This window comes from Ambystoma mexicanum, unplaced genomic scaffold (assembly GCF_040938575.1).
Source record: "Ambystoma mexicanum isolate Mex_15411 unplaced genomic scaffold, UKY_AmexF1_1 Mex_scaf20, whole genome shotgun sequence".
Classification (NCBI taxonomy): domain Eukaryota; kingdom Metazoa; phylum Chordata; class Amphibia; order Caudata; family Ambystomatidae; genus Ambystoma; species Ambystoma mexicanum.
This window is the reverse complement of record NW_027182434.1, coordinates 2,187,807-2,203,719: the sequence shown is the minus strand read 5'-3', so window position 1 is coordinate 2,203,719 and position 15,913 is coordinate 2,187,807. Positions and strand designations below refer to the sequence as shown.

Sequence of the window (15,913 nt, the reverse complement as noted above, 5' to 3'; positions counted from 1 at the left end):
TGCCCGGACCGAGGTTAATGATGGGATTAGAGCTAGGGTTAGATGCAGGGAAAGAGTGAGAGTTATAATTAGGGATAAAGCTAACAGGTGATCATTACTCGTCATGTAACATGATACAAAGGGTCAGAAGAGGAACTGATTCAGGGTTACAATTTGGACTTCGCAGACAACAGGAGCACTAAATGGTGCTGAGGGGGACTCAATAAAGTGGACCGGCCGCCTAATGTAAGCAATTGTGCACAAATATTGTACGATGACTAGCGTTGCCGGTGCTTTTTTCTTAAAGAGTCAGTTCTTGGCACCCATTCCCTACTTGACTCAGCCTAATCTTCAAGAATATTTGTCAAGAACTAAAAAAAATCCAGAAACGGTTTAACCTCCCCGTCGGGGAATTGAACCCCGGTCTCCCGCGTGACAGGCGGGGATACTGACCACTATACTAACGAGGAGACGTGAGGGCATGAAATGAACAGCTGCTGATGTCTGCACAGCATCCAGCGACCACCTAGCTGGCCTAGGGGGGTCTCATTTTCCCCCGTCAAACGGCTTGCCCGATCTAAGGCTAATTTCTTTCTTTTTATCGGCACCAGGCTTAAAACTCAGTTTAAGGCGATAGTTCCGGGCTATGTTTGACTCCAGAGTTGAATCTGTCATCCCGCATTTCCTCAGCAAATCAAGCTACCCATCTCAAGTCTCATGAGCTGAGGACGGCAAAGTCCCTGTGGGCTTAGGACAGTCAAAGAAACCCCTGGGCTGCATGCTAAGCCCCTTTTCGGCTTCACTTTCCGAATCCTGCCCTAGCTTGCGATTAGTTTTTTTCTCACTTCTTGCCCCCATCTCCCACCTTGCCTCATGGTCTCCCCTCCTCTGCGCACCTGACAGTTTGCCTGCCCTTCCACTGCCTGTCTCCAGACTTTCCAAGGAGAAAAGGCAAAGCACTAAAGCGGGCCGGGAAACGGGTCAAGTTCCGCTTTCGGCGACTAGCAGGGAGGTAGCGTGGCCGAGCGGTCTAAGGCGCTGGATTAAGGCTCCAGTCTCTTCGGAGGCGTGGGTTCAAATCCCACCGCTGCCACTTTTCCTGGCCTTGCATTTTAAAGAAGAACGTAACGTTGACCTCTTCCTTCATTAGTGCCACCTCTGTCGCAATGAGCAAGCGGATGGTATGCCACACCCTGCAGGAAAAAGGTTTCGCTTCTGACGTCTTGCTTTTCTGGACATCCAGTCTCAAGTTTCCCATCTGGAACGGCGCTCCCTGCTGCTTTGTGAAGGCTTGCTGCAAGAGCCTTCGAAACCCAGGAGCTCTTGCGTTGAGCTGTGACGCGTCCTGGGAAGACCTCCCGTTGCAGCGGAATGAGCCCCACTTCCAGGGCGTGCTGGTAGCAAATTTCCCTCAGCCCACAGGGAGCAAACGATCCCAGGTGTGATGTATCACCAGGAGAGGCTGAGATGAGAGTAGGGGTTCACGCGTGTGCCCGGACCGAGGTTAATGATGGGATTAGAGCTAGGGTTAGATGCAGGGAAAGAGTGAGAGTTATAATTAGGGATAAAGCTAACAGGTGATCATTACTCGTCATGTAACATGATACAAAGGGTCAGAAGAGGAACTGATTCAGGGTTACAATTTGGACTTCGCAGACAACAGGAGCACTAAATGGTGCTGAGGGGGACTCAATAAAGTGGACCGGCCGCCTAATGTAAGCAATTGTGCACAAATATTGTACGATGACTAGCGTTGCCGGTGCTTTTTTCTTAAAGAGTCAGTTCTTGGCACCCATTCCCTACTTGACTCAGCCTAATCTTCAAGAATATTTGTCAAGAACTAAAAAAAATCCAGAAACGGTTTAACCTCCCCGTCGTCTCCCGCGTGACAGGCGGGGATACTGACCACTATACTAACGAGGAGACGTGAGGGCATGAAATGAACAGCTGCTGATGTCTGCACAGCATCCAGCGACCACCTAGCTGGCCTAGGGGGGTCTCATTTTCCCCCGTCAAACGGCTTGCCCGATCTAAGGCTAATTTCTTTCTTTTTATCGGCACCAGGCTTAAAACTCAGTTTAAGGCGATAGTTCCGGGCTATGTTTGACTCCAGAGTTGAATCTGTCATCCCGCATTTCCTCAGCAAATCAAGCTACCCATCTCAAGTCTCATGAGCTGAGGACGGCAAAGTCCCTGTGGGCTTAGGACAGTCAAAGAAACCCCTGGGCTGCATGCTAAGCCCCTTTTCGGCTTCACTTTCCGAATCCTGCCCTAGCTTGCGATTAGTTTTTTTCTCACTTCTTGCCCCCATCTCCCACCTTGCCTCATGGTCTCCCCTCCTCTGCGCACCTGACAGTTTGCCTGCCCTTCCACTGCCTGTCTCCAGACTTTCCAAGGAGAAAAGGCAAAGCACTAAAGCGGGCCGGGCAACGGGTCAAGTTCCGCTTTCGGCGACTAGCAGGGAGGTAGCGTGGCCGAGCGGTCTAAGGCGCTGGATTAAGGCTCCAGTCTCTTCGGAGGCGTGGGTTCAAATCCCACCGCTGCCACTTTTCCTGGCCTTGCATTTTAAAGAAGAACGTAACGTTGACCTCTTCCTTCATTAGTGCCACCTCTGTCGCAATGAGCAAGCGGATGGTATGCCACACCCTGCAGGAAAAAGGTTTCGCTTCTGACGTCTTGCTTTTCTGGACATCCAGTCTCAAGTTTCCCATCTGGAACGGCGCTCCCTGCTGCTTTGTGAAGGCTTGCTGCAAGAGCCTTCGAAACCCAGGAGCTCTTGCGTTGAGCTGTGACGCGTCCTGGGAAGACCTCCCGTTGCAGCGGAATGAGCCCCACTTCCAGGGCGTGCTGGTAGCAAATTTCCCACAGCCCACAGGGAGCAAACGATCCCAGGTGTGATGTATCACCAGGAGAGGCTGAGATGAGAGTAGGGGTTCACGCGTGTGCCCGGACCGAGGTTAATGATGGGATTAGAGCTAGGGTTAGATGCAGGGAAAGAGTGAGAGTTATAATTAGGGATAAAGCTAACAGGTGATCATTACTCGTCATGTAACATGATACAAAGGGTCAGAAGAGGAACTGATTCAGGGTTACAATTTGGACTTCGCAGACAACAGGAGCACTAAATGGTGCTGAGGGGGACTCAATAAAGTGGACCGGCCGCCTAATGTAAGCAATTGTGCACAAATATTGTACGATGACTAGCGTTGCCGGTGCTTTTTTCTTAAAGAGTCAGTTCTTGGCACCCATTCCCTACTTGACTCAGCCTAATCTTCAAGAATATTTGTCAAGAACTAAAAAAAATCCAGAAACGGTTTAACCTCCCCGTCGGGGAATTGAACCCCGGTCTCCCGCGTGACAGGCGGGGATACTGACCACTATACTAACGAGGAGACGTGAGGGCATGAAATGAACAGCTGCTGATGTCTGCACAGCATCCAGCGACCACCTAGCTGGCCTAGGGGGGTCTCATTTTCCCCCGTCAAACGGCTTGCCCGATCTAAGGCTAATTTCTTTCTTTTTATCGGCACCAGGCTTAAAACTCAGTTTAAGGCGATAGTTCCGGGCTATGTTTGACTCCAGAGTTGAATCTGTCATCCCGCATTTCCTCAGCAAATCAAGCTACCCATCTCAAGTCTCATGAGCTGAGGACGGCAAAGTCCCTGTGGGCTTAGGACAGTCAAAGAAACCCCTGGGCTGCATGCTAAGCCCCTTTTCGGCTTCACTTTCCGAATCCTGCCCTAGCTTGCGATTAGTTTTTTTCTCACTTCTTGCCCCCATCTCCCACCTTGCCTCATGGTCTCCCCTCCTCTGCGCACCTGACAGTTTGCCTGCCCTTCCACTGCCTGTCTCCAGACTTTCCAAGGAGAAAAGGCAAAGCACTAAAGCGGGCCGGGAAACGGGTCAAGTTCCGCTTTCGGCGACTAGCAGGGAGGTAGCGTGGCCGAGCGGTCTAAGGCGCTGGATTAAGGCTCCAGTCTCTTCGGAGGCGTGGGTTCAAATCCCACCGCTGCCACTTTTCCTGGCCTTGCATTTTAAAGAAGAACGTAACGTTGACCTCTTCCTTCATTAGTGCCACCTCTGTCGCAATGAGCAAGCGGATGGTATGCCACACCCTGCAGGAAAAAGGTTTCGCTTCTGACGTCTTGCTTTTCTGGACATCCAGTCTCAAGTTTCCCATCTGGAACGGCGCTCCCTGCTGCTTTGTGAAGGCTTGCTGCAAGAGCCTTCGAAACCCAGGAGCTCTTGCGTTGAGCTGTGACGCGTCCTGGGAAGACCTCCCGTTGCAGCGGAATGAGCCCCACTTCCAGGGCGTGCTGGTAGCAAATATCCCACAGCCCACAGGGAGCAAACGATCCCAGGTGTGATGTATCACCAGGAGAGGCTGAGATGAGAGTAGGGGTTCACGCGTGTGCCCGGACCGAGGTTAATGATGGGATTAGAGCTAGGGTTAGATGCAGGGAAAGAGTGAGAGTTATAATTAGGGATAAAGCTAACAGGTGATCATTACTCGTCATGTAACATGATACAAAGGGTCAGAAGAGGAACTGATTCAGGGTTACAATTTGGACTTCGCAGACAACAGGAGCACTAAATGGTGCTGAGGGGGACTCAATAAAGTGGACCGGCCGCCTAATGTAAGCAATTGTGCACAAATATTGTACGATGACTAGCGTTGCCGGTGCTTTTTTCTTAAAGAGTCAGTTCTTGGCACCCATTCCCTACTTGACTCAGCCTAATCTTCAAGAATATTTGTCAAGAACTAAAAAAAATCCAGAAAAGGTTTAACCTCCCCGTCGGGGAATTGAACCCCGGTCTCCCGCGTGACAGGCGGGGATACTGACCACTATACTAACGAGGAGACGTGAGGGCATGAAATGAACAGCTGCTGATGTCTGCACAGCATCCAGCGACCACCTAGCTGGCCTAGGGGGGTCTCATTTTCCCCCGTCAAACGGCTTGCCCGATCTAAGGCTAATTTCTTTCTTTTTATCGGCACCAGGCTTAAAACTCAGTTTAAGGCGATAGTTCCGGGCTATGTTTGACTCCAGAGTTGAATCTGTCATCCCGCATTTCCTCAGCAAATCAAGCTACCCATCTCAAGTCTCATGAGCTGAGGACGGCAAAGTCCCTGTGGGCTTAGGACAGTCAAAGAAACCCCTGGGCTGCATGCTAAGCCCCTTTTCGGCTTCACTTTCCGAATCCTGCCCTAGCTTGCGATTAGTTTTTTTCTCACTTCTTGCCCCCATCTCCCACCTTGCCTCATGGTCTCCCCTCCTCTGCGCACCTGACAGTTTGCCTGCCCTTCCACTGCCTGTCTCCAGACTTTCCAAGGAGAAAAGGCAAAGCACTAAAGCGGGCCGGGCAACGGGTCAAGTTCCGCTTTCGGCGACTAGCAGGGAGGTAGCGTGGCCGAGCGGTCTAAGGCGCTGGATTAAGGCTCCAGTCTCTTCGGAGGCGTGGGTTCAAATCCCACCGCTGCCACTTTTCCTGGCCTTGCATTTTAAAGAAGAACGTAACGTTGACCTCTTCCTTCATTAGTGCCACCTCTGTCGCAATGAGCAAGCGGATGGTATGCCACACCCTGCAGGAAAAAGGTTTCGCTTCTGACGTCTTGCTTTTCTGGACATCCAGTCTCAAGTTTCCCATCTGGAACGGCGCTCCCTGCTGCTTTGTGAAGGCTTGCTGCAAGAGCCTTCGAAACCCAGGAGCTCTTGCGTTGAGCTGTGACGCGTCCTGGGAAGACCTCCCGTTGCAGCGGAATGAGCCCCACTTCCAGGGCGTGCTGGTAGCAAATTTCCCACAGCCCACAGGGAGCAAACGATCCCAGGTGTGATGTATCACCAGGAGAGGCTGAGATGAGAGTAGGGGTTCACGCGTGTGCCCGGACCGAGGTTAATGATGGGATTAGAGCTAGGGTTAGATGCAGGGAAAGAGTGAGAGTTATAATTAGGGATAAAGCTAACAGGTGATCATTACTCGTCATGTAACATGATACAAAGGGTCAGAAGAGGAACTGATTCAGGGTTACAATTTGGACTTCGCAGACAACAGGAGCACTAAATGGTGCTGAGGGGGACTCAATAAAGTGGACCGGCCGCCTAATGTAAGCAATTGTGCACAAATATTGTACGATGACTAGCGTTGCCGGTGCTTTTTTCTTAAAGAGTCAGTTCTTGGCACCCATTCCCTACTTGACTCAGCCTAATCTTCAAGAATATTTGTCAAGAACTAAAAAAAATCCAGAAACGGTTTAACCTCCCCGTCGGGGAATTGAACCCCGGTCTCCCGCGTGACAGGCGGGGATACTGACCACTATACTAACGAGGAGACGTGAGGGCATGAAATGAACAGCTGCTGATGTCTGCACAGCATCCAGCGACCACCTAGCTGGCCTAGGGGGGTCTCATTTTCCCCCGTCAAACGGCTTGCCCGATCTAAGGCTAATTTCTTTCTTTTTATCGGCACCAGGCTTAAAACTCAGTTTAAGGCGATAGTTCCGGGCTATGTTTGACTCCAGAGTTGAATCTGTCATCCCGCATTTCCTCAGCAAATCAAGCTACCCATCTCAAGTCTCATGAGCTGAGGACGGCAAAGTCCCTGTGGGCTTAGGACAGTCAAAGAAACCCCTGGGCTGCATGCTAAGCCCCTTTTCGGCTTCACTTTCCGAATCCTGCCCTAGCTTGCGATTAGTTTTTTTCTCACTTCTTGCCCCCATCTCCCACCTTGCCTCATGGTCTCCCCTCCTCTGCGCACCTGACAGTTTGCCTGCCCTTCCACTGCCTGTCTCCAGACTTTCCAAGGAGAAAAGGCAAAGCACTAAAGCGGGCCGGGCAACGGGTCAAGTTCCGCTTTCGGCGACTAGCAGGGAGGTAGCGTGGCCGAGCGGTCTAAGGCGCTGGATTAAGGCTCCAGTCTCTTCGGAGGCGTGGGTTCAAATCCCACCGCTGCCACTTTTCCTGGCCTTGCATTTTAAAGAAGAACGTAACGTTGACCTCTTCCTTCATTAGTGCCACCTCTGTCGCAATGAGCAAGCGGATGGTATGCCACACCCTGCAGGAAAAAGGTTTCGCTTCTGACGTCTTGCTTTTCTGGACATCCAGTCTCAAGTTTCCCATCTGGAACGGCGCTCCCTGCTGCTTTGTGAAGGCTTGCTGCAAGAGCCTTCGAAACCCAGGAGCTCTTGCGTTGAGCTGTGACGCGTCCTGGGAAGACCTCCCGTTGCAGCGGAATGAGCCCCACTTCCAGGGCGTGCTGGTAGCAAATTTCCCACAGCCCACAGGGAGCAAACGATCCCAGGTGTGATGTATCACCAGGAGAGGCTGAGATGAGAGTAGGGGTTCACGCGTGTGCCCGGACCGAGGTTAATGATGGGATTAGAGCTAGGGTTAGATGCAGGGAAAGAGTGAGAGTTATAATTAGGGATAAAGCTAACAGGTGATCATTACTCGTCATGTAACATGATACAAAGGGTCAGAAGAGGAACTGATTCAGGGTTACAATTTGGACTTCGCAGACAACAGGAGCACTAAATGGTGCTGAGGGGGACTCAATAAAGTGGACCGGCCGCCTAATGTAAGCAATTGTGCACAAATATTGTACGATGACTAGCGTTGCCGGTGCTTTTTTCTTAAAGAGTCAGTTCTTGGCACCCATTCCCTACTTGACTCAGCCTAATCTTCAAGAATATTTGTCAAGAACTAAAAAAAATCCAGAAAAGGTTTAACCTCCCCGTCGGGGAATTGAACCCCGGGGATACTGACCACTATACTAACGAGGAGACGTGAGGGCATGAAATGAACAGCTGCTGATGTCTGCACAGCGACCACCTAGCTGGCCTAGGGGGGTCTCATTTTCCCCCGTCAAACGGCTTGCCCGATCTAAGGCTAATTTCTTTCTTTTTATCGGCACCAGGCTTAAAACTCAGTTTAAGGCGATAGTTCCGGGCTATGTTTGACTCCAGAGTTGAATCTGTCATCCCGCATTTCCTCAGCAAATCAAGCTACCCATCTCAAGTCTCATGAGCTGAGGACGGCAAAGTCCCTGTGGGCTTAGGACAGTCAAAGAAACCCCTGGGCTGCATGCTAAGCCCCTTTTCGGCTTCACTTTCCGAATCCTGCCCTAGCTTGCGATTAGTTTTTTTCTCACTTCTTGCCCCCATCTCCCACCTTGCCTCATGGTCTCCCCTCCTCTGCGCACCTGACAGTTTGCCTGCCCTTCCACTGCCTGTCTCCAGACTTTCCAAGGAGAAAAGGCAAAGCACTAAAGCGGGCCGGGCAACGGGTCAAGTTCCGCTTTCGGCGACTAGCAGGGAGGTAGCGTGGCCGAGCGGTCTAAGGCGCTGGATTAAGGCTCCAGTCTCTTCGGAGGCGTGGGTTCAAATCCCACCGCTGCCACTTTTCCTGGCCTTGCATTTTAAAGAAGAACGTAACGTTGACCTCTTCCTTCATTAGTGCCACCTCTGTCGCAATGAGCAAGCGGATGGTATGCCACACCCTGCAGGAAAAAGGTTTCGCTTCTGACGTCTTGCTTTTCTGGACATCCAGTCTCAAGTTTCCCATCTGGAACGGCGCTCCCTGCTGCTTTGTGAAGGCTTGCTGCAAGAGCCTTCGAAACCCAGGAGCTCTTGCGTTGAGCTGTGACGCGTCCTGGGAAGACCTCCCGTTGCAGCGGAATGAGCCCCACTTCCAGGGCGTGCTGGTAGCAAATTTCCCACAGCCCACAGGGAGCAAACGATCCCAGGTGTGATGTATCACCAGGAGAGGCTGAGATGAGAGTAGGGGTTCACGCGTGTGCCCGGACCGAGGTTAATGATGGGATTAGAGCTAGGGTTAGATGCAGGGAAAGAGTGAGAGTTATAATTAGGGATAAAGCTAACAGGTGATCATTACTCGTCATGTAACATGATACAAAGGGTCAGAAGAGGAACTGATTCAGGGTTACAATTTGGACTTCGCAGACAACAGGAGCACTAAATGGTGCTGAGGGGGACTCAATAAAGTGGACCGGCCGCCTAATGTAAGCAATTGTGCACAAATATTGTACGATGACTAGCGTTGCCGGTGCTTTTTTCTTAAAGAGTCAGTTCTTGGCACCCATTCCCTACTTGACTCAGCCTAATCTTCAAGAATATTTGTCAAGAACTAAAAAAAATCCAGAAACGGTTTAACCTCCCCGTCGGGGAATTGAACCCCGGTCTCCCGCGTGACAGGCGGGGATACTGACCACTATACTAACGAGGAGACGTGAGGGCATGAAATGAACAGCTGCTGATGTCTGCACAGCATCCAGCGACCACCTAGCTGGCCTAGGGGGGTCTCATTTTCCCCCGTCAAACGGCTTGCCCGATCTAAGGCTAATTTCTTTCTTTTTATCGGCACCAGGCTTAAAACTCAGTTTAAGGCGATAGTTCCGGGCTATGTTTGACTCCAGAGTTGAATCTGTCATCCCGCATTTCCTCAGCAAATCAAGCTACCCATCTCAAGTCTCATGAGCTGAGGACGGCAAAGTCCCTGTGGGCTTAGGACAGTCAAAGAAACCCCTGGGCTGCATGCTAAGCCCCTTTTCGGCTTCACTTTCCGAATCCTGCCCTAGCTTGCGATTAGTTTTTTTCTCACTTCTTGCCCCCATCTCCCACCTTGCCTCATGGTCTCCCCTCCTCTGCGCACCTGACAGTTTGCCTGCCCTTCCACTGCCTGTCTCCAGACTTTCCAAGGAGAAAAGGCAAAGCACTAAAGCGGGCCGGGAAACGGGTCAAGTTCCGCTTTCGGCGACTAGCAGGGAGGTAGCGTGGCCGAGCGGTCTAAGGCGCTGGATTAAGGCTCCAGTCTCTTCGGAGGCGTGGGTTCAAATCCCACCGCTGCCACTTTTCCTGGCCTTGCATTTTAAAGAAGAACGTAACGTTGACCTCTTCCTTCATTAGTGCCACCTCTGTCGCAATGAGCAAGCGGATGGTATGCCACACCCTGCAGGAAAAAGGTTTCGCTTCTGACGTCTTGCTTTTCTGGACATCCAGTCTCAAGTTTCCCATCTGGAACGGCGCTCCCTGCTGCTTTGTGAAGGCTTGCTGCAAGAGCCTTCGAAACCCAGGAGCTCTTGCGTTGAGCTGTGACGCGTCCTGGGAAGACCTCCCGTTGCAGCGGAATGAGCCCCACTTCCAGGGCGTGCTGGTAGCAAATTTCCCACAGCCCACAGGGAGCAAACGATCCCAGGTGTGATGTATCACCAGGAGAGGCTGAGATGAGAGTAGGGGTTCACGCGTGTGCCCGGACCGAGGTTAATGATGGGATTAGAGCTAGGGTTAGATGCAGGGAAAGAGTGAGAGTTATAATTAGGGATAAAGCTAACAGGTGATCATTACTCGTCATGTAACATGATACAAAGGGTCAGAAGAGGAACTGATTCAGGGTTACAATTTGGACTTCGCAGACAACAGGAGCACTAAATGGTGCTGAGGGGGACTCAATAAAGTGGACCGGCCGCCTAATGTAAGCAATTGTGCACAAATATTGTACGATGACTAGCGTTGCCGGTGCTTTTTTCTTAAAGAGTCAGTTCTTGGCACCCATTCCCTACTTGACTCAGCCTAATCTTCAAGAATATTTGTCAAGAACTAAAAAAAATCCAGAAAAGGTTTAACCTCCCCGTCGGGGAATTGAACCCCGGTCTCCCGCGTGACAGGCGGGGATACTGACCACTATACTAACGAGGAGACGTGAGGGCATGAAATGAACAGCTGCTGATGTCTGCACAGCATCCAGCGACCACCTAGCTGGCCTAGGGGGGTCTCATTTTCCCCCGTCAAACGGCTTGCCCGATCTAAGGCTAATTTCTTTCTTTTTATCGGCACCAGGCTTAAAACTCAGTTTAAGGCGATAGTTCCGGGCTATGTTTGACTCCAGAGTTGAATCTGTCATCCCGCATTTCCTCAGCAAATCAAGCTACCCATCTCAAGTCTCATGAGCTGAGGACGGCAAAGTCCCTGTGGGCTTAGGACAGTCAAAGAAACCCCTGGGCTGCATGCTAAGCCCCTTTTCGGCTTCACTTTCCGAATCCTGCCCTAGCTTGCGATTAGTTTTTTTCTCACTTCTTGCCCCCATCTCCCACCTTGCCTCATGGTCTCCCCTCCTCTGCGCACCTGACAGTTTGCCTGCCCTTCCACTGCCTGTCTCCAGACTTTCCAAGGAGAAAAGGCAAAGCACTAAAGCGGGCCGGGCAACGGGTCAAGTTCCGCTTTCGGCGACTAGCAGGGAGGTAGCGTGGCCGAGCGGTCTAAGGCGCTGGATTAAGGCTCCAGTCTCTTCGGAGGCGTGGGTTCAAATCCCACCGCTGCCACTTTTCCTGGCCTTGCATTTTAAAGAAGAACGTAACGTTGACCTCTTCCTTCATTAGTGCCACCTCTGTCGCAATGAGCAAGCGGATGGTATGCCACACCCTGCAGGAAAAAGGTTTCGCTTCTGACGTCTTGCTTTTCTGGACATCCAGTCTCAAGTTTCCCATCTGGAACGGCGCTCCCTGCTGCTTTGTGAAGGCTTGCTGCAAGAGCCTTCGAAACCCAGGAGCTCTTGCGTTGAGCTGTGACGCGTCCTGGGAAGACCTCCCGTTGCAGCGGAATGAGCCCCACTTCCAGGGCGTGCTGGTAGCAAATTTCCCACAGCCCACAGGGAGCAAACGATCCCAGGTGTGATGTATCACCAGGAGAGGCTGAGATGAGAGTAGGGGTTCACGCGTGTGCCCGGACCGAGGTTAATGATGGGATTAGAGCTAGGGTTAGATGCAGGGAAAGAGTGAGAGTTATAATTAGGGATAAAGCTAACAGGTGATCATTACTCGTCATGTAACATGATACAAAGGGTCAGAAGAGGAACTGATTCAGGGTTACAATTTGGACTTCGCAGACAACAGGAGCACTAAATGGTGCTGAGGGGGACTCAATAAAGTGGACCGGCCGCCTAATGTAAGCAATTGTGCACAAATATTGTACGATGACTAGCGTTGCCGGTGCTTTTTTCTTAAAGAGTCAGTTCTTGGCACCCATTCCCTACTTGACTCAGCCTAATCTTCAAGAATATTTGTCAAGAACTAAAAAAAATCCAGAAACGGTTTAACCTCCCCGTCGGGGAATTGAACCCCGGTCTCCCGCGTGACAGGCGGGGATACTGACCACTATACTAACGAGGAGACGTGAGGGCATGAAATGAACAGCTGCTGATGTCTGCACAGCATCCAGCGACCACCTAGCTGGCCTAGGGGGGTCTCATTTTCCCCCGTCAAACGGCTTGCCCGATCTAAGGCTAATTTCTTTCTTTTTATCGGCACCAGGCTTAAAACTCAGTTTAAGGCGATAGTTCCGGGCTATGTTTGACTCCAGAGTTGAATCTGTCATCCCGCATTTCCTCAGCAAATCAAGCTACCTATCTCAAGTCTCATGAGCTGAGGACGGCAAAGTCCCTGTGGGCTTAGGACAGTCAAAGAAACCCCTGGGCTGCATGCTAAGCCCCTTTTCGGCTTCACTTTCCGAATCCTGCCCTAGCTTGCGATTAGTTTTTTTCTCACTTCTTGCCCCCATCTCCCACCTTGCCTCATGGTCTCCCCTCCTCTGCGCACCTGACAGTTTGCCTGCCCTTCCACTGCCTGTCTCCAGACTTTCCAAGGAGAAAAGGCAAAGCACTAAAGCGGGCCGGGCAACGGGTCAAGTTCCGCTTTCGGCGACTAGCAGGGAGGTAGCGTGGCCGAGCGGTCTAAGGCGCTGGATTAAGGCTCCAGTCTCTTCGGAGGCGTGGGTTCAAATCCCACCGCTGCCACTTTTCCTGGCCTTGCATTTTAAAGAAGAACGTAACGTTGACCTCTTCCTTCATTAGTGCCACCTCTGTCGCAATGAGCAAGCGGATGGTATGCCACACCCTGCAGGAAAAAGGTTTCGCTTCTGACGTCTTGCTTTTCTGGACATCCAGTCTCAAGTTTCCCATCTGGAACGGCGCTCCCTGCTGCTTTGTGAAGGCTTGCTGCAAGAGCCTTCGAAACCCAGGAGCTCTTGCGTTGAGCTGTGACGCGTCCTGGGAAGACCTCCCGTTGCAGCGGAATGAGCCCCACTTCCAGGGCGTGCTGGTAGCAAATTTCCCACAGCCCACAGGGAGCAAACGATCCCAGGTGTGATGTATCACCAGGAGAGGCTGAGATGAGAGTAGGGGTTCACGCGTGTGCCCGGACCGAGGTTAATGATGGGATTAGAGCTAGGGTTAGATGCAGGGAAAGAGTGAGAGTTATAATTAGGGATAAAGCTAACAGGTGATCATTACTCGTCATGTAACATGATACAAAGGGTCAGAAGAGGAACTGATTCAGGGTTACAATTTGGACTTCGCAGACAACAGGAGCACTAAATGGTGCTGAGGGGGACTCAATAAAGTGGACCGGCCGCCTAATGTAAGCAATTGTGCACAAATATTGTACGATGACTAGCGTTGCCGGTGCTTTTTTCTTAAAGAGTCAGTTCTTGGCACCCATTCCCTACTTGACTCAGCCTAATCTTCAAGAATATTTGTCAAGAACTAAAAAAAATCCAGAAACGGTTTAACCTCCCCGTCGGGGAATTGAACCCCGGTCTCCCGCGTGACAGGCGGGGATACTGACCACTATACTAACGAGGAGACGTGAGGGCATGAAATGAACAGCTGCTGATGTCTGCACAGCATCCAGCGACCACCTAGCTGGCCTAGGGGGGTCTCATTTTCCCCCGTCAAACGGCTTGCCCGATCTAAGGCTAATTTCTTTCTTTTTATCGGCACCAGGCTTAAAACTCAGTTTAAGGCGATAGTTCCGGGCTATGTTTGACTCCAGAGTTGAATCTGTCATCCCGCATTTCCTCAGCAAATCAAGCTACCCATCTCAAGTCTCATGAGCTGAGGACGGCAAAGTCCCTGTGGGCTTAGGACAGTCAAAGAAACCCCTGGGCTGCATGCTAAGCCCCTTTTCGGCTTCACTTTCCGAATCCTGCCCTAGCTTGCGATTAGTTTTTTTCTCACTTCTTGCCCCCATCTCCCACCTTGCCTCATGGTCTCCCCTCCTCTGCGCACCTGACAGTTTGCCTGCCCTTCCACTGCCTGTCTCCAGACTTTCCAAGGAGAAAAGGCAAAGCACTAAAGCGGGCCGGGCAACGGGTCAAGTTCCGCTTTCGGCGACTAGCAGGGAGGTAGCGTGGCCGAGCGGTCTAAGGCGCTGGATTAAGGCTCCAGTCTCTTCGGAGGCGTGGGTTCAAATCCCACCGCTGCCACTTTTCCTGGCCTTGCATTTTAAAGAAGAACGTAACGTTGACCTCTTCCTTCATTAGTGCCACCTCTGTCGCAATGAGCAAGCGGATGGTATGCCACACCCTGCAGGAAAAAGGTTTCGCTTCTGACGTCTTGCTTTTCTGGACATCCAGTCTCAAGTTTCCCATCTGGAACGGCGCTCCCTGCTGCTTTGTGAAGGCTTGCTGCAAGAGCCTTCGAAACCCAGGAGCTCTTGCGTTGAGCTGTGACGCGTCCTGGGAAGACCTCCCGTTGCAGCGGAATGAGCCCCACTTCCAGGGCGTGCTGGTAGCAAATTTCCCACAGCCCACAGGGAGCAAACGATCCCAGGTGTGATGTATCACCAGGAGAGGCTGAGATGAGAGTAGGGGTTCACGCGTGTGCCCGGACCGAGGTTAATGATGGGATTAGAGCTAGGGTTAGATGCAGGGAAAGAGTGAGAGTTATAATTAGGGATAAAGCTAACAGGTGATCATTACTCGTCATGTAACATGATACAAAGGGTCAGAAGAGGAACTGATTCAGGGTTACAATTTGGACTTCGCAGACAACAGGAGCACTAAATGGTGCTGAGGGGGACTCAATAAAGTGGACCGGCCGCCTAATGTAAGCAATTGTGCACAAATATTGTACGATGACTAGCGTTGCCGGTGCTTTTTTCTTAAAGAGTCAGTTCTTGGCACCCATTCCCTACTTGACTCAGCCTAATCTTCAAGAATATTTGTCAAGAACTAAAAAAAATCCAGAAACGGTTTAACCTCCCCGTCGGGGAATTGAACCCCGGTCTCCCGCGTGACAGGCGGGGATACTGACCACTATACTAACGAGGAGACGTGAGGGCATGAAATGAACAGCTGCTGATGTCTGCACAGCATCCAGCGACCACCTAGCTGGCCTAGGGGGGTCTCATTTTCCCCCGTCAAACGGCTTGCCCGATCTAAGGCTAATTTCTTTCTTTTTATCGGCACCAGGCTTAAAACTCAGTTTAAGGCGATAGTTCCGGGCTATGTTTGACTCCAGAGTTGAATCTGTCATCCCGCATTTCCTCAGCAAATCAAGCTACCCATCTCAAGTCTCATGAGCTGAGGACGGCAAAGTCCCTGTGGGCTTAGGACAGTCAAAGAAACCCCTGGGCTGCATGCTAAGCCCCTTTTCGGCTTCACTTTCCGAATCCTGCCCTAGCTTGCGATTAGTTTTTTTCTCACTTCTTGCCCCCATCTCCCACCTTGCCTCATGGTCTCCCCTCCTCTGCGCACCTGACAGTTTGCCTGCCCTTCCACTGCCTGTCTCCAGACTTTCCAAGGAGAAAAGGCAAAGCACTAAAGCGGGCCGGGAAACGGGTCAAGTTCCGCTTTCGGCGACTAGCAGGGAGGTAGCGTGGCCGAGCGGTCTAAGGCGCTGGATTAAGGCTCCAGTCTCTTCGGAGGCGTGGGTTCAAATCCCACCGCTGCCACTTTTCCTGGCCTTGCATTTTAAAGAAGAACGTAACGTTGACCTCTTCCTTCATTAGTGCCACCTCTGTCGCAATGAGCAAGCGGATGGTATGCCACACCCTGCAGGAAAAAGGTTTCGCTTCTGACGTCTTGCTTTTCTGGACATCCAGTCTCAAGTTTCCCATCTGGAACGGCGCTCCCTGCTGCTTTGTG

At 51.4% G+C, this 15,913-nt stretch overlaps 20 non-coding genes across 20 annotated transcripts; 11 read left to right on the top strand and 9 right to left on the bottom strand.

Annotated features, from left to right (window-relative positions):
• Nucleotides 1-377: 377 nt before the first annotated feature.
• On the bottom strand, nucleotides 378-449 carry TRNAD-GUC (transfer RNA aspartic acid (anticodon GUC)). The gene has a single exon. It is a non-coding gene; the product is annotated as a tRNA-Asp (tRNA).
• A 541-nt stretch (nucleotides 450-990) lies between these two features.
• TRNAL-AAG (transfer RNA leucine (anticodon AAG)) lies at nucleotides 991-1,072 on the top strand. The gene has a single exon. It is a non-coding gene; the product is annotated as a tRNA-Leu (tRNA).
• A 1,371-nt stretch (nucleotides 1,073-2,443) lies between these two features.
• TRNAL-AAG (transfer RNA leucine (anticodon AAG)) lies at nucleotides 2,444-2,525 on the top strand. The gene has a single exon. It is a non-coding gene; the product is annotated as a tRNA-Leu (tRNA).
• Nucleotides 2,526-3,299: 774 nt separating this feature from the next.
• TRNAD-GUC (transfer RNA aspartic acid (anticodon GUC)) lies at nucleotides 3,300-3,371 on the bottom strand. Its single transcript has one exon. It is a non-coding gene; the product is annotated as a tRNA-Asp (tRNA).
• A 541-nt stretch (nucleotides 3,372-3,912) lies between these two features.
• Nucleotides 3,913-3,994, top strand: TRNAL-AAG (transfer RNA leucine (anticodon AAG)). The gene has a single exon. It is a non-coding gene; the product is annotated as a tRNA-Leu (tRNA).
• Nucleotides 3,995-4,768: 774 nt separating this feature from the next.
• Nucleotides 4,769-4,840, bottom strand: TRNAD-GUC (transfer RNA aspartic acid (anticodon GUC)). The gene has a single exon. It is a non-coding gene; the product is annotated as a tRNA-Asp (tRNA).
• A 541-nt stretch (nucleotides 4,841-5,381) lies between these two features.
• Nucleotides 5,382-5,463, top strand: TRNAL-AAG (transfer RNA leucine (anticodon AAG)). The gene has a single exon. It is a non-coding gene; the product is annotated as a tRNA-Leu (tRNA).
• Nucleotides 5,464-6,237: 774 nt separating this feature from the next.
• On the bottom strand, nucleotides 6,238-6,309 carry TRNAD-GUC (transfer RNA aspartic acid (anticodon GUC)). Its single transcript has one exon. It is a non-coding gene; the product is annotated as a tRNA-Asp (tRNA).
• Nucleotides 6,310-6,850: 541 nt separating this feature from the next.
• TRNAL-AAG (transfer RNA leucine (anticodon AAG)) lies at nucleotides 6,851-6,932 on the top strand. The gene has a single exon. It is a non-coding gene; the product is annotated as a tRNA-Leu (tRNA).
• A 1,361-nt stretch (nucleotides 6,933-8,293) lies between these two features.
• Nucleotides 8,294-8,375, top strand: TRNAL-AAG (transfer RNA leucine (anticodon AAG)). The gene has a single exon. It is a non-coding gene; the product is annotated as a tRNA-Leu (tRNA).
• Nucleotides 8,376-9,149: 774 nt separating this feature from the next.
• Nucleotides 9,150-9,221, bottom strand: TRNAD-GUC (transfer RNA aspartic acid (anticodon GUC)). The gene has a single exon. It is a non-coding gene; the product is annotated as a tRNA-Asp (tRNA).
• Nucleotides 9,222-9,762: 541 nt separating this feature from the next.
• Nucleotides 9,763-9,844, top strand: TRNAL-AAG (transfer RNA leucine (anticodon AAG)). Its single transcript has one exon. It is a non-coding gene; the product is annotated as a tRNA-Leu (tRNA).
• Nucleotides 9,845-10,618: 774 nt separating this feature from the next.
• TRNAD-GUC (transfer RNA aspartic acid (anticodon GUC)) lies at nucleotides 10,619-10,690 on the bottom strand. Its single transcript has one exon. It is a non-coding gene; the product is annotated as a tRNA-Asp (tRNA).
• Nucleotides 10,691-11,231: 541 nt separating this feature from the next.
• TRNAL-AAG (transfer RNA leucine (anticodon AAG)) lies at nucleotides 11,232-11,313 on the top strand. The gene has a single exon. It is a non-coding gene; the product is annotated as a tRNA-Leu (tRNA).
• Nucleotides 11,314-12,087: 774 nt separating this feature from the next.
• TRNAD-GUC (transfer RNA aspartic acid (anticodon GUC)) lies at nucleotides 12,088-12,159 on the bottom strand. The gene has a single exon. It is a non-coding gene; the product is annotated as a tRNA-Asp (tRNA).
• A 541-nt stretch (nucleotides 12,160-12,700) lies between these two features.
• Nucleotides 12,701-12,782, top strand: TRNAL-AAG (transfer RNA leucine (anticodon AAG)). The gene has a single exon. It is a non-coding gene; the product is annotated as a tRNA-Leu (tRNA).
• Nucleotides 12,783-13,556: 774 nt separating this feature from the next.
• TRNAD-GUC (transfer RNA aspartic acid (anticodon GUC)) lies at nucleotides 13,557-13,628 on the bottom strand. Its single transcript has one exon. It is a non-coding gene; the product is annotated as a tRNA-Asp (tRNA).
• A 541-nt stretch (nucleotides 13,629-14,169) lies between these two features.
• TRNAL-AAG (transfer RNA leucine (anticodon AAG)) lies at nucleotides 14,170-14,251 on the top strand. Its single transcript has one exon. It is a non-coding gene; the product is annotated as a tRNA-Leu (tRNA).
• A 774-nt stretch (nucleotides 14,252-15,025) lies between these two features.
• TRNAD-GUC (transfer RNA aspartic acid (anticodon GUC)) lies at nucleotides 15,026-15,097 on the bottom strand. Its single transcript has one exon. It is a non-coding gene; the product is annotated as a tRNA-Asp (tRNA).
• Nucleotides 15,098-15,638: 541 nt separating this feature from the next.
• TRNAL-AAG (transfer RNA leucine (anticodon AAG)) lies at nucleotides 15,639-15,720 on the top strand. Its single transcript has one exon. It is a non-coding gene; the product is annotated as a tRNA-Leu (tRNA).
• Nucleotides 15,721-15,913: the final 193 nt, after the last annotated feature.